General features: G+C 35.1%; 1 long non-coding RNA gene across 13 annotated transcripts; it reads left to right on the top strand.

Moving 5' to 3' along the window:
- Positions 1-591: 591 nt before the first annotated feature.
- On the top strand, positions 592-7,444 carry LOC114307735 (uncharacterized). 13 transcript variants are annotated; one of them, XR_014328479.1, is made up of 8 exons: positions 592-989; positions 1,178-1,250; positions 2,006-2,087; positions 2,243-2,325; positions 2,930-3,034; positions 3,139-3,217; positions 4,110-4,189; positions 4,345-4,736. It is a non-coding gene; the product is annotated as an uncharacterized LOC114307735 (long non-coding RNA). The 13 variants fall into 13 exon arrangements; XR_014328474.1 differs by having other exon boundaries at positions 3,108-3,217; positions 4,428-4,736; XR_014328472.1 differs by having other exon boundaries at positions 3,108-3,217.
- The last annotated feature ends 8,924 nt before the right edge of the window (positions 7,445-16,368 follow it).

Here is a 16,368-nt window from a genome sequence, read left to right as displayed (position 1 = left end):
AAAAAAATAAAATTCAATCTGATTTTTTTTATGGCATGCAAAAGTATGCCGTAAAAAATGTATATTTTCACAGCATCTAAAAATATGTCGTAAAATATTTGCACTTAAGACGACATATATTTCATGTTGTAAAATATTATAACTTTATACGGCATACATTAGCCTGTCGTGAAAACTTTTATTAAAAAAAATTTCAATCCGATTATTCGCTTTTAATTTTAAAAAGCTAACAATTTCAATCAAGCTTCTCACATTAAATTTTCCTAATTGAGGGCAATGTAAAAAATAAATTTTATATTATTTTATAATTTAGTGTATTCTTTTAAGGGATAATTGCACCCAATGGGATTTTAGGAAAAAAAAATTACATGTTCATGAAAAAGTTTATAATTTTAATTATTAATATTTATATTACTTCTCACTGATTTGTAATTATTTTTTTCAAAAAATTATCTTGATTTGATATTTTTCCTTCTTTTAATAATTAATTTTTTTTTTACTTTTAAAATGTGCCTAATATGAATAAAAAGTAAAATATTTATAAAAAAAAATACAATGAAATATAATATATATGAAAATATATTAAATTTTATATTTCTTTGAATTTAGTGATTTTTTTGGAAAATTAAAAGAATTTAGTGATTCAACCTCTCTACAATCTCCTCCCTGATTTAACGTCGACCTAGAAGCTGAAGAAGAAGAAGAGGATGTTAAGAATGGAGATACAGTCGAAGAGGTCAAGGTCGAGGTCTCTGTATTGTATACCCACTCTATTTAGGCACATTGATAGTTAGTTAGTCTCCTCTCTCATATACAACAAACACAACAAATCGATTATTTAGACAGTGCTCCATCTTCGTTTCTGTCGGCGATTGGGTCTCTCTCTCTTTAGATTCAGGTTCATTCTTTCTCTTAGCGATCCTTGCTCTCTCTCTCGATCTTTCCCCCATTGAAGACACTTGCGAAGTCTCGACCTTCGTATTCTCAAGGTAATTTCTATATCTATTCTCTCTTCTTCGTTGATTGAAATTTTGGAAATCGAAACCCTAGTTTCGAGTTTTTCTATGATTAGAGCTTAAATCATGTATACTTGATGTGAGAGTTGTTTTTCTTGTTCTTACTCATCATGAATTTTGTTTTTCTCTGATTTGATCCTGATTTATGGTGATTTTCTCAGATTTGCTCGTTATCTCTGATCAGAACATTCCTAAGATTCGCAAGGTCACAATGTTAACCACAAAGCAATGCAGGTTCTCATCAAACTACATAAGATCATACTCCCTTTATCTAGACTTTGAAATTGCAAGTTTCCTTAGGCAGCTTGAAAGGTTTAATTAATGGTTGGATGACTTGGTTGCAGATGGAATTGGGACCAATGAGAGAATAGAGATCTTATGGAAGAAGTTATATGGATTTCTATTAGAGCATGTTTAGTCCATCTTCGTTGTTAGTAATTATGGCTGTGTTTATCTTTGAATTTTGATATGCAAATTACCTCTTTCTGGCAGCATTGTCACAGTACTTATTATTTATTTCTTTTGCATCTCAGTTTATATTTCATATTGTATATCATGTCCATGAGTTAGGAGTTAGGGATTTTTCATTGGAAATTATGAGTATGAAACATTATTTCTTTAGAGATGTTATGTAATGCATATTATGTGTGTATAGTGAATATGAATCTGCCTTCTATACATATTTAGTGCTTGTAAAACTCAAATAAAGTGAAACCATGAAGGGTAACGGGTGAAATTAGTTACAGTGATTTGGTCTTTAATTCAAAATTTGAAAGAAATGATTTATTGAGGAGTCCATTCCAAGCTTCTGATAAATTAGGTTCTTACTTCAACAAATGGCATGCCCTAGTGAGATGCACTAACTCCTCTTTTTCTTGGCTACACTGCTGATCCTTGGTGAGGAGTTAGTGCATCTCACTAGGGCATGCCATTTGTTGTTCTCCCTCAGTTTTTTGTTTTCTTATGAGGCATTTTTTTGTGTTTCCTAGCTTCTTGGTTGGTGAAGGTGCACGTATGTGGGCAAAATCCAAGGGTATTCCTTTGCTGGCAAGTATACTGGATGTTGATGAGGTAAACACTCCTAGTTTTTTGTCATATCTGTCTAAATTTCCATTTCCCTATATATCAATATTTTTTCTTGAATATTTTGGTTTTAAATTTCTTTAGTAATCTGTTCTTTATTCTGGAATTAGTAATCATACTTGTTGTGCATCATTTGGAAACAGTGGCTAGTTACAGAGAGGGCAAAAAGATAGTGGAATTGATGGAGAACTTTCCTCTAGCACTCAAGAGAATGCTGCTGTATCAGGTACTCCATGCCATTTACATATATCATCTCTTCTACTCTAAAATTGTTAGACATAAGCGATTAATGGGATTAACAAGTTCTAGAGAAGTAATTGTGTTATAGTCTTTTATATATCATAATGTGGATTGTTCAAACAAAGTAAATAGGTTGAAGCTAATAAAATTAAATGTTTAGCTTATAGGTCAAAATTTATGAATACCTGAACATCTTTTTTTTTTTTTTTTTTTAAGTGAGATAGAAGGGGGAAAAAAAATGAATCGAGGACAAAAAATGGTAATTATAGGGAATGCTTGGTTATATTTCAGAGTATTGATTGGATCATATCAGACTCTATTACTTCATTGTTTTATGGATATCTATAAGGACAAAACAACAGTCTTCATGTAGAAGAAGAAATGCAAGAAAACAAAAAAAAAATCAATTTATTCCATGTAGCTTGACATTGGTGTTTTGCTGGACATTAGCATTAGTATGATCAATAATGCCTATGACCCAGATAACCCAGTAATTGAACAGCAAAGGGTATGCATGATTTTAAAATTTCTCTAACGTAGTCGAGGGGCCTTTTTAACTAATCATTTTTCTAAACCAAAAAATTCTGCAGGTTGCTACTGTTCAAGGTCTTTTAGGAACTGGTTCTCTTCGACTTGTTGTCTCATTGAAAGATATCTCCCTAGGGCAAAAGTTGTAATATCATCCCCAACTTGGGGTGAGTATTGTCAGTCTAATTGGTAAAATTTGTCTTAAGGTCTAATAATTTAAAATAAAGATCAATTTTCTAGGTAACCACAAGAATATTTTCAATGATGCTAGAGTTCCTTGGTCTGAATACCGCTACTATGATCCAAAAACAGTTGGTTTGGATTTTGATTGGATGATATCTGATATAAAGGTATTTTCGACACTATCATTTATTTCTTTCAACTGGTAACGTAAAACTACATTCATTCCTTTCTGTCGGGGCTGGTTACTGTTACTACTTGCTGTTGCATGTTGTTATGAATCAAAGCTTTGGGTTTTGGGGCTTGTGCTTGCTCTGCCTTTTCACAAAAACATGGCTTATGCTAGTTTAACATTTCATCACCAAAATATGGCATCTAGTCATAGGATTTGCTTTCACTTTGAATCAGGGCAGAGGTTTTGCTGGTTACAGTTGCTGTCATGACTTAATGTTCATGCATTATTTTCAGTGGATTATGTGGTTCAATGATAGAAGTGATGTGCATAGTATTTCAGGTTTTTTTACAACTAAATTAACAGTTGAGTTGTTTCAATTATGCCTTATCCAAATAGCTACAATATCATATTCTAACTTTTGGCTACCCTAAATTGGATCTAACCAACCATCCAACTAATGGAGGATATGACTAATGTCATATCCTATGACTAGTTAGAAGGAGAAAAATAAAATTCGGCACACCCACACACCATCTAATGGTCAGAAATGGTTGGCCCTATAGCTTATCCCAGTATTTACCTCATCCTAACTTAAACATTGAATAATATATATTCCTATCAAACAAATTTAATCTTAGAATTATCATATATTATTTTAAGGATTAGTTATCCCTCTATTCTTATTCAGATTAAATAAACACTCTAAAGAAGATAAATATAACAAAGAAAATGCCAATACCAACCCTTTGGCTTGTAAATAACAATAAAAAATGTATAAATAATGTGTATATTGAAATTCTAACTTTGTTGGCCTTTTCTTCTTCTAAAAGCAAGACCCAATGGGCGTAGACATTGATTTTTCTGTGCAAACTTTCCCATGCTTTCAGCATTATTGAGAGAATAAACTATGGCACTTCTTTATCAGTCTCAGCTTTGAAAATGATTTCAGGCCAGAATGGTTACAAAGGTAATTAAGATTACAAGGAAATGATACTAACTGATTCTCTGTCACCATTTCATGAACAACTATTCTTTCTCTTCACCTCTAATGATATGTCATACATTTTTGCACCCAAATCTTTTCCTTCTAGTTTTGAAATCTCTCTATTTTTTTCCAAGTAGTTCAAGTAGCTCCAATCCAAGTAAGTCTATAAATGGTGGAGATATGGTGGTCTCAAAATGGCTTGTTGTTGTGTTATCTGCAGCAAGTGAAGATGGTGATGATGATGATAATAATTCAGTGACTGAGACTTGAGATGTTGACACCATGGTGTCTAATAAACAAGAAAGCTGATTATTACAACTAAGTGATGAGTGTTGCATTGCCAACAGCTGTGAAGAATGGTGATCATAATCATCACTGGGCACTATTTGGATCCCAAAACTTGGACAATTCTTTCATAGTGTAGATCATGTGATTTAAAACTCTGGATAAATGCATAATCAGATGGCAAAAATTTGCCATCTTTCATAGTGTACATCATGTTGATAAATGAAACTTATGATTTGGATTCTTTTTTTGATTTGTATCTTTGAAGTTGTTATCAGCTTGATATGATAGACGATGAAAATTAGTATGCAGGTTGTTTGGTGTATGAATATTAGAATTTTTTGCTTACTTCATAGTTGTTGCTTCTGCTTGGTTTGTTAACAGGCTACATTTTATAAGCTACTATCTACGTACTGTTAGGCAAGGTTATATTCCTGTATATATATTATATATTAAAAATAACTTTTTACGGCATATAAAACTATGTCATGAAGAGTGTAATGATTTATAACATGTAACAAAATGCCGTAAAAGATTATATACGACATACAAAGTATGTCATAAATATATTAAATATTACATTCTATGGCATACAAAATTATATTGTGAAAAGTGAGATGATTTATGACATGCAAGAAAATGTCGTAAAATATCATATACGGCATACAAAATATGTCATAAATATATTAAAAATAACCTTCTACGGCATGCAAATGCCATAGAAAGTATGATGATTTATGGCATGACAAAAATGTCGTAAAAAATTATATACGACATACAAAGTATGTCATTGATATTTAATTTATTACTTTTTACTACTTTACCTATATACCATAAATGATACTTAATTTTTCACGGCATGTCATATAACGACATTTGTGTATATGCCGTTAAAAAGCTTTTACGGCATGCATTGTAAGTCATAAAAATTCAATTTTGTTGTAGTGGTTGTGTAAGATTTTATATTTTCAATTTGTTTAGATATTCTGTTTGTATTTTATTCTATTGTGTTTTCAATTTAAAAATCCTTGTATTAAATGACAAGTGTTGATATTTGGTATTTTTATGTGAAAAATATAAGGTTTAATTTTATCATTTAAAAAAAATCAAATTAAATAGTTTTTGAATAAAAAAAGTAATGAAATAGTTTTGATAATGCATGATTTTTTTATACAAATTTATTATTGGTATTTGACAATTTACTTGATAATCTTTTGGTTATGTTGAGTTGGATTGTTATAAAAAAAAATGTTGACAAGTTATATTATGTTCAAAATTTGTAAAAGTTTAAACTGCCAAACCAATTCGCGTCAATCCGTTCAATCCGCATCCGTTAATCCGGTGGGTGGATGTATATTATTTTTTTCAATTTGCCAATCCGGCAGACGGGTGACGGATTAGAGATTTTTTGGCCACAATCGAACTGCGAACAACCCTAGATCCTACATATACATAGTATTTGTTGTATAAATACACATAAAAAATAAAAATAAAACAATGAAATACATCCGGTGACAATTATATCACTTTTAAGACAATGAATATACATATGGTATTTAATTGTATAAAAGCATGAAAAAATAAAATAAAAAATAATAATAAAATGCATTGATAAAATGTAATTTTTCTAAACCGTAGTTATTGTAATAAACGTCTATAAAAAAAAAAAAAAATACGCATTAATTTCTGTAGAAACAGAAGAGTATTTTAGTGATCTTTTAATTTTGAAAATAAATAAATAAATGATCATGCATCCAAGGATAATATTGTAATATCAATATATTGTCAAAATATAAGTTTTCTCAATTCAAAATTTAATTGCCAGCTATCTTTCTGGGGAGTTAATATGTCCATATCCAATGTTCTAGGTAGATGAATTCTACAACTCTAATTATCCAACTTGTGTTTGATTAAGGGAAAAAATATATATGTGTGAAACTTGTGAGATAATGGGTCTAGCTATGTTGTTCCCTAAGATGAAGACGATAGCTTTTGAATAATTTTCACTTATAAATTATAATAATGTTTCTATTATTGGTTCTCTCTATGATTTTATTTTATATGTAGTTGGCGAGCCACGTTGTCATGTGACCATTATGGTGTGTGATTAACATCAAAAGAATTGTCATTCTATTTGTTAAAAGTTTATTTAATAACTGTTCGTTACGTTTAAACAAAGTAAAACTTGAATATGTTTTTTATATTTATTTAAGTCTGCAAATAAAGTTTTAATAGTTTATTATTAGGGAGATTTGGTGATAGATTTAATTTGTCTTTCAAAAAGACAATAATTATATAAGTATTTTTAAAACCCACTAATATTTTAAAACTTGTTTCTTTTACTATATTACCCTCATATCTATTAGCTCTCTTATTAAGCCATCCTCATAGTGTATTTCAGAGTAAACTTTACTTTGATTCAAAGTAAAATTTTACTCTAAAAGTACAATTTTACTCTGAATTAGAGTAAAGTACAATTTTACTCTGAATTAGAGTAACGTTTATTCTGGATCAGAATAAAATTTTATATCGTTGAGCAAATCAACATATTTTTAACTAGAATAAAATTTTACTATTACAAAAAATAAAATACGTACTAAATGAACAAATCAGAGTTAAATTTTACTCTTAGATCTATTAACACATAATAATAATAAAAAAAAAACAATTACAAACAACAATCAATCTCTCTTTCTCTCTCTTTGAACAGGACTTTACTAAACTTGAAGTTCTTCTTTGATTCATTGTTCTTGCTTTTACTGCTACAAATTAAAAAATCGATATTTGTGTTTCTTTTGGTACTCCCTCAAATTACCAGAAGTACACACTTCAGTAATGAAATTCAATGTGTTACGTTCTTCGTTTTTCTATACACTGTACAGAGCGATGGTGTTTTTATTCTTAAGAGTTCTAGCCCAATTGGATATGGTTCAGATCTCATTGAATCGGAGATAGTTCAGACCTCGTCAAAGACTTACGTGCCTCTGTCCCACGGTTCTAGATCTTCATCAACAATCTGTCATCTCTCTACTTCGACATTGTTGAAACGGTGTTGCTCAAGTTCTGAGAGAGCCCAAAAACTACATCTATGATCATCAATGGCATCGAAATGAAGAAGAGAGAGAGAGAGAGAGGGAGATGATGGGGACGATACCGGAATCGAATCTCCTTTAGGACAGTAGGGAGGCGAGCAACGACGAGAGTAGAAGAATGGGAGGCTAGCGGCGGAAGTGGTGGTGGATCAACCGTGAAAGAATGAGGGGAGATTTACTCTGAAACCCTAGCCATGGCGTCATCGTCTATGTATAAGCAATAGTTGTATTAGACGAAACTTGAGAGATTGAGATGGTGATTAGGAAAGATTTAGTTGAGGGTATAATAGTCTGATAAAATATTTAAATAATAAATTTTGTCCTTTATACAAGACTTTATAATTATAAGGGGGTTTTAAAAGTACAATTTTTTTCTTGGTCCTTTTAACAATAAAAAGAAGGTAAGAAGGGTTTATAGTCAAATTTTCCTTATTATTATGCTCCACTTATTTGTTTATACTTTGTTTGGGAATAAGTTATTTTAGTAATTTTTTGATTTTTTACGAAAAGATATACAAAAAAATAAAAAAAAATGATGTAACAACTTATAGTTACTTTTTGACTAAAACAAAAGATTACTAAACGAGACATGAATATAAGAATTATAGTAGTTGGATGGCATATGGTCCAACCTAAGTCCATGTGAACCAATCCTGTATTGGGCATGGGCATGGGCATGGGCATGGACATGGTCACGTGTCACGGCCCCATTCTGCCCCTAGTAGAATGGTGCCATGATGGCCAGTAATTCGTGATTACCGAAGGCCAACTTTCAAAAATCCACACACAATCAAAGTATACATATGGGGCTTACAAATGCGGAAGCAATAAATTTCAAGCTAAGCAGTCCATAAGAGCTATGCATAAGTCAATGGAATGGCATACAACTTTACATAGCTTTACAACTTGAATACAAATAGAAATGAAGTACAAAAATACATACTACATCTTGGTAAGAGGCTTCTCAAGCCGGCATGAATAAAGTACATGAAATACAAGTCAAGAAACATAATCTTCAGGATTGCCGACATAATTATTGCCGACATAACAAGCATCCAAAACATCTTGCAAAACACACATCTCAGCGTAGCCGACTTCTTCCTTGTTACCTACATACATACATAGGGAGGGTGAGCTTGGATACTCAGTGAATGGTACCAGTAATAAAGGGGTTAAATGAATGATACCCGAGATCTTTGCAAAACATACATAGTATATCTTTGTCAAAACCATACATAACATAACTTAGCTTGGCTTGAAATAAAACATCAATCGAACCTTGGTCTTTCAAAACTTACTTACTTACTTACTTAACATACGTTAATCTTAAATATGGGGTGATAACATTTCGACAAAACAAAAGCATAACCTCGGCATCGAGCACACCCGTTCATAGTCCGTCGGTGGCCGATATCTTAACAAGGGTGCTACTTAGGCTTAATGTCCCCTAGCATGAAAGGACGGTGCTACCTAGGCTTAAAGTCCCCTAGCACGGAAGGACTATGCTACATAGGCTTAAAGTCCCCTAGCACGGAAGGACTTGTTCCACAAATGCTTAAAGTCCCCTGGCACGTACGGACTAGTGCCACAAATGCTTAAAGTCCCCTGGCACGTACGGACTATGTTACCTAGGCTTAACGTCCCCTAACACGAAAGGATGGTGTTACTTAGGCTTAACGTCCCCTAACACGAAAGGACGGTTCCAAAAATGTCATCCAAAACAAAGCTTATACTTGATACATAAAATAGGGATATCATTCATGCTTAACAAATACTTTTATCAAAACAAGGCAAAGCTTTATCAAAACCTTATAACATAGCTTTATTTAAAATACCACTCACATAGTTCTTGGGACGTCGGGCTCAAGGCAAGGGTCCAAGTCCTACAAACACATGGCAAAATCTACTGAACATACATCTCGAAACAAGTCTTACATACATGCAAATGATCTCGGAAAACATGCTGGTAGTCAAAACACTGTTTTACTTGTCAGGAAGACATGCTGGGTACCAACCAGGTTTTTGCCGAGGTCCCACACCTCCTGGCCGAGGTGTGGCTACATAGGCTTCGGCGTGCGGCTGCATGCCGAGGTGCGCACAAGACAACTAAAGGTGTAAGTGATCATGCAAGGTAGGCCAAGGTGAGATACGATGCTTGGCCTAGGTGTGAGGTCTAGGTGAGAGTGATCTCGGCGACTACACTTCGGGAAGTGAGGTCTGGAGATCTGGGTTTCCACCCGTGAAGGACAGGAAGAACATGAACATGAAGATCATGAAGAACATGAATGCTAAAATCATAACTTCTTTATTACAAAATCTGAGATTTCATGCTATGAGTTCGAAAACATGGACCTGGGTACCCATACTTGAAAATGATATGAAAACAAACACAAAAACATGAATCTTGGCATGAACTTTCGGATCAAAACATGACTTTTCTTGATGAACACATGAATACTATTTTCTCTTTCTAAAACCGAACTTTAAAGCGATGCATGGATTACAAATCATATTCAATCATGCAATACAATAACATAAACATAAAGAACGATAAGAGCAGATTACAGATCTAACCTTAGAACACGGATCTAACGGTTCGATCTCAAGGAATCAAGCTTGGAAATCTACTCTCCCTCAAGAACTCTTCTCCCTCTCCTAGAGCTTCTCTCTCCTCTTCAAAACAAATATAGAAAATGATGGGTTTCTCCCTTTGCCGGCTGACTTAACACACAGCTCGGACACGTGGCAACGGCTGGTTGGCTCTCTTCAAAAAAGTGATAGATTAACAAGATAAGACTATGACAAAGTGTATCTAACAAACTACCCGGCAAGGTACTTCGGCAAGTGATGACATCGGCTAACAACATGACTCCGGCAACTAAGGTGACAATGACCTCGGCTAGGAAGGACAACACTTGACTAAGTTGTGGCACACCTTGGCCTAGATGTGCCACACCTCGGTCTAGGTCATACCACTCCAGGACAAAGTCACTTGGATGCAAAGGTAACATCTCAGCCTAGATAATACATATCTCGGCCTTGGTGATGAATACCTCGGCCTAGATAATGACATCTCGGCCAATATGTCAGGTCAAAGGTGAAGGTCCAGCAAAGGGGTTCCAAGACAACTCAAGATGACCTCGGCTTGGGATGATCTAAGCTTGACATAACCTAGGCTTAACATAGGAGGGAAAGGACAAGGCATGCAAGTAACACTTAGACATAACACATAAACACAAAGCAAGACAAGATTCATGCATGCAAACTTAACAAGGCAAAGCTATGTAAATGAATATGAACATGACTATAACATGAGTATGGGTTGTTACATCACGAGCATGGACTAGGTCACTGGCATATGAGTCCCTCCCATAATTTTTTTTTGAAACTTATCTGTAAGTCTTATTGATTAAACTTATGCACTTATAAATTCGACTAATCTTATGCACTTATAAATTCGACTCTTTTTTTTTTATTTATCAATATCCCAAAAAGTATTTGAGCAAAATAAATATTTTAAAATTTATTAGTGCATTAAAAAAGTATCCAGAACTTATAAATATTTAAGTCTGTCATATATAGGATTGACATGTAAATTATCATATGTATAAAAAACTAAAAGATATGGTGAATTATACTAACAATTCATATAGTTTGAGTTTTATATTACTTTAGTCCCTAACATTTTTTAATTGTAATATATTTGATCTATGAATTTTGAATATTGTTCAAAATAAGGATAATAAAAGATATTTCATTTGCAAATGATCCATTTCAAGGACAAAGTCATCATATAACTTATTTTTTAAAATGATTTTATCTTTTGAGAGGGTATAAATAATTTTTTAAAATTAAAATTTTAATTTTCATATTTATTTTTATCAGTTTCTATTTCTTCAAAAGTCAAACATAGGGACAACTTTGATGTCATTATTAAACCAATTTATTATTAGAAAAATTCAAAACTAAAAACATTTTATGTATTAAACATGTCGATTACACATTAAAATCTAATAACCATCTATTACATGATAATCATTAAAAAATATAGGTTAATAAAAAAAAAGGAAACTTTTTTGATAAATCCACTTTCTAAGAGCTTTATTTCATGCAACCCATATTCTTTTTGACTATTCCATTAGGTCCTATTTGAGATAAGAAGACCAAAATACCTTTTTCATCTACTTATGTTCTATTTAGTTCATATTATTTTCTTATGTTTCAATCAGTCCTATGGGTGATATAATTACCAAAATACCCCTAATATGAATGGTCATATCGTCAATGTGTAGGGGCTCGGCCCATGTCGATCCTCGTGGGTGCCCGAAAAAATTCGAGTTGGGCTGGGATGGGCCCGGCCCGTTAACAATGTGAATATTCACATTGACATGTTAACATTCACATTAATAGGAGTGTAAAATTGGCTCGCGTCCCGTGGCGGCGTGAAACTCGCTCGCGGCCCATGGTGCGGCACGGTCCGGCTCGTTGACAATGTGAATATTCACATTGACATGTTAACATTCATATTGATAAGAGTACAAAATTGGCCTGCGGCCCGGGGTGGCCCGGCCCGGCCCGTTGACAATGTAAATATTCATATTGAAATGTTAACATTCACATTGATAGGAGTGTAAAATTAGCCCGCGCCTCGTGGTTGCCCGAAACCCGCCCACGGCCCATGGGCGGCCCGAGGCGGGCCCGGCCCGGCCTGTTGACAATGTGAATATTCACATTGACATGCGAACATTCACATTGATAAGAGTATAAAATTGGCTAGTGGCCTAGGTCGGGCCCGACCCAACCCGTTGACAATGTGAATATTCACATTGACATGTTAGCATTCACATTGATAAGAGTGTAAAATTGGCCCGCAGTCCGTGGACGGCCCGAAGCCCGACTGCAACCCGAGGCGGGCTTGGCCCGACCCGTGACAATGTGAATATTCACATTGACATGTTAACATTAACATTGATAGGAGTGTAAAATTTGCCCGCTGCCCGAAGCTTGCCCGCGGCCCGGGGTAGGCCCGGCCCGGCCCGTTGACAATGTGAATATTCACATTGACATGTTAACATGCACATTGATAGGAATGTAGATTTGGCCCGCGGCCCGTGGGCTGCCCGAAGCCCTCTCACGGCCCGGGACAAGCTTGTTTGGGTCCGGGCCCGAGCATGTCCGAGACCCTAGGCTAGGGCCTAGGCCATCACTTTAAAGCTTGGCCCAGCCCATCAGCCCGCTTAAGGCCTATTCAAGGCTCAGTCTGAGGCCCAGGCTGCCCGAGGCGCAATGTCTTTTTTTGTGAAAAATAATAAAATTTTGGTAGAAAAAATTAAAAAGATTTAAAAAAAATAGCGAGGCCCGCCTAAGCCCGACCTAAGCTTGAGGTTAGGCCCAGGCCCACCGACCCGACCCGACCCGAGGTTCGATCCATCGGCCTGTCCAAAGCCCGAATACCTTTGTGCCAGGGCTAGGGCCTGGGCCTAAATTTTTGGCCCGTGGGCCAGCCCGAATTTTTTCGGACACCCATGAGGCTTGATATGGGCCGGCTCGGGCCTCTACGTATTGATGATATGAACATTCACATTGACGATGTGAACATTCACATTATGGGCATTTTTGTAATTATGTCTCCCATAGGACTTATTGAAACATAAGAAAATAATGTGGACTAAATAGAATATAAGTAAATGAAAATGGTATTTTGGTCTTCTTACCTCAAATAGGACTTAATGGAACAGTAAAAAAGAACGTAGGTTTCCCAAAGCCCACTCGCTGCTCGAGAAAGGCTCATTTGGGCCCAAGCTCAAGCCTACTCCGAGACCCTAGGCTAGGGCCTAGGCCATCACTTTGAAGCCCAGCCCAGCCCATCGGCCCAGTTAAGGCCCATTCAAGGCTCGATCCGAGGCTCGGCCCGTGCCGAGCCCTAGTGTATTTTTTTGTGAAAAATAACAAAAATTTGGTAGAAAAAATTAAAAAGAATTAAAAAAAAATGGCTATGCCTACCCAAGCCCGACCCAAACCTGAGGCTAGGCCCAGGCCCATCGGCCCGACCCGAGGCTCGACCCACCGGCTCAGGCCTGGACCCAAACAAGCTTGCCCTGGGCCGTGGGTAGGCTTCGGGCAGCCCAGGGGCCGCGGGCCAATTTTACATTCCTATCAATGTGCATGTTAACATGTTAATGTGAATATTCACATTGTTAACGGGCCGGGCCAGGCCTACCCCGGGCTGCGGGCAAGCTTCAGGAAGCGAGCAAATTTTACACTCCTATCAATGTTAATGTTAACATGTCAATGTGAATATTCACAATGTCACGGGTCGGGTTACGGACGGGCTTTGGGCCGCCCATGGGTTGCGGGCCAATTTTACACTCTTATCACTGTGAATGTTAACATGTCAATGTGAATATTCACATTGTCAACGGGCTGGGTCGGGCCCGCCCTAGGCCGCTGGCCAATTTTATACTTTTATCAATGCGAATGTTAACATGTCAATGTGAATATTCACATTGTTAACAGGCTGGGCCGGGCCCGTCCCGGGCCGCCCACGGGCCGTGGGCAGGTTTCAGGTAGCCACGGGGCGCGGGCTAATTTTACACTCCTATCAATGTGAATGTTAATATGTCAATGTGAATATTCGCATTGTTAACGGGCCGGGCCGGGCCCGCCCCGGGCCGCGGGGGGCTTTTGGCAGCCCATGGGCTGCGGGCCAATTTTGTACTCTTATCAATGTGAATGTTAACATGTCAATGTGAATATTCACATTTCCAACGGGCCGGATTGGGCCCGCCCATGGGCCGCCGGCGGGTTTCGCGCCGCCATGGGACGTGGGCCAATTTTACACTCCTATTAATGTGACTGTTAACATGTCAATGTGAATATTCACATTGTCAACGGACCGGGCCCGCCCCGGCTCGCGGGCGAGTTTCGGGTCGCCCACGGGCCAATTTTACATTTCTACCAATGTGAATTTTAAAATATGAATGTTCACATCATAAAATTGTAATCGTTCAAAAAATATTTATAAGGGTATCAAAATTAAATATAAGGGCATAAGTGTCCAAGAAAATAGTGTAAATCAAAAAAAATGACTTTCTGGAATAAAACTATACATACATGGGACTAAATGTGTTAAAAAATTCATTCATGGGCTTCTTGGGTTAAAACACTTCTAAATGAGATTTATCAATAAAAATCCCATAAAAAAAATCTATTATATGATAACCATCTAAAAATATCAATGAAAACAACTATCTATTATTTGATCATCAGCCAAATACATACTAATTTGGTAAAAAAATTAGATGATCATCATTCATTAAAAGATTTATTATTTTTATATAATTTTATTTTTGATAGGTATAAATAATTTTTAAAAAATTTAAAAATAATTTATTGACATTTATTTTTGTCAAACTAATTTATATTTTATCAAATTGATAATTTTGTCTATGAAATGGAGCATTTCCCGTTTGTAAAGAAAATGGTATCTTCAATTATTTTTATTTAGAATAAGATTTAAAATTTAAAATTAAATATATTATAATTGAAAAGTTCAAAATTAAGTGATACAGACTTTAAATGATAGGAACTTTTAGGCCAGGTTTGGCAAGTCACAAAAAATTTAAAAAGTCAAAAAGTTACACAAAAAACAAAAAGTCATTACTATTCACAAATAAAAAATATTAAAAAAATATTTTATACATTTTTGTAATACAAAAGTTTGAATTACACAGTCAGTCGTACTGCCCCAACAGGAAGGCATGTCATACACTTTTTTGATAAAAAAAAAGGGTTACATATGTAAAGCCACAAAGTTTGATGGTAATGTTGGACCCTTGGGGGCCTACTAAGGGTTCCGTTTTGATAATTCAAACCGTTAATATGTAGAACTCGTCGAGTACTATATGTCTATAAAAAATCACGTTGATCGTATATTGTTAATTATATGATCAAATCAGTTTTGTATAAATAAAACGGATGGTGTGATAGTTAACTGTTGAACAAAAACTAATCTGATCATAGCTATCGATATCCGATCAATGTGATTTTTTACAGACATACAATACTCGATGAGTTGTACATATTGAACGGTTCAGATTATTAAAATGGGATCCGTGGTGGCCTCCACGGATCGACGATCACTGTCCAAACACTTTGCCCCCGAAGGAGGCAATAATTTGCTGTGCAAGACACGCTGCCCCCAACGGGGCAGCCGTACAACCTACTCAACTTTATTCCCCTATACACATTATTTATTACACATTTTTTCGTAAAAAGACAAAAAATTAACCCAAACATTCATATTTTTTTCTCAACTTTTTAGTCCAAAAAGATAAAAAGTGCACTTATTTAGGACACCCCAAACAACCACTTTAAATTATATTTCAATACTACATTTACTAGTAAAAAATATTATAAATTTTAGAATAAATTACATTTTGCACCCTTTATATTTAACCACTTTCTCACTTTGACCCTTAAAGTTTATTTTTGAAAAATTCTTGGTAGCTCAAATTCATGTGGCCTAAATTGCTCGAATGTATCAAAACGATGTCGACACCCTTTTGATATATTCGAGCCATTCAGACTATGAAAATTCGGGCTATCAAGCATTGTTATTTATTTTTTTCTCACTTTGACCTTTTATGCTTCAAGTTTTTCTCAATTTACTATTAAAGTTAATTTTTGTTCAAAATTAGATAGAAAATGTCATAATAACTGTCATATAACATGAAAAATATATTATTATATTAAAGTTTAAGTTTATATTACAGATGTGAATTA

Source organism: Camellia sinensis, chromosome 4, assembly GCF_055761805.1.
Source record: "Camellia sinensis isolate YWXY chromosome 4, ASM5576180v1, whole genome shotgun sequence".
Classification (NCBI taxonomy): Eukaryota; Viridiplantae; Streptophyta; class Magnoliopsida; order Ericales; family Theaceae; genus Camellia; species Camellia sinensis.
The sequence above is the reverse complement of the archived record's forward strand: the minus strand, read 5'-3'. Positions and strand labels throughout refer to the sequence as shown.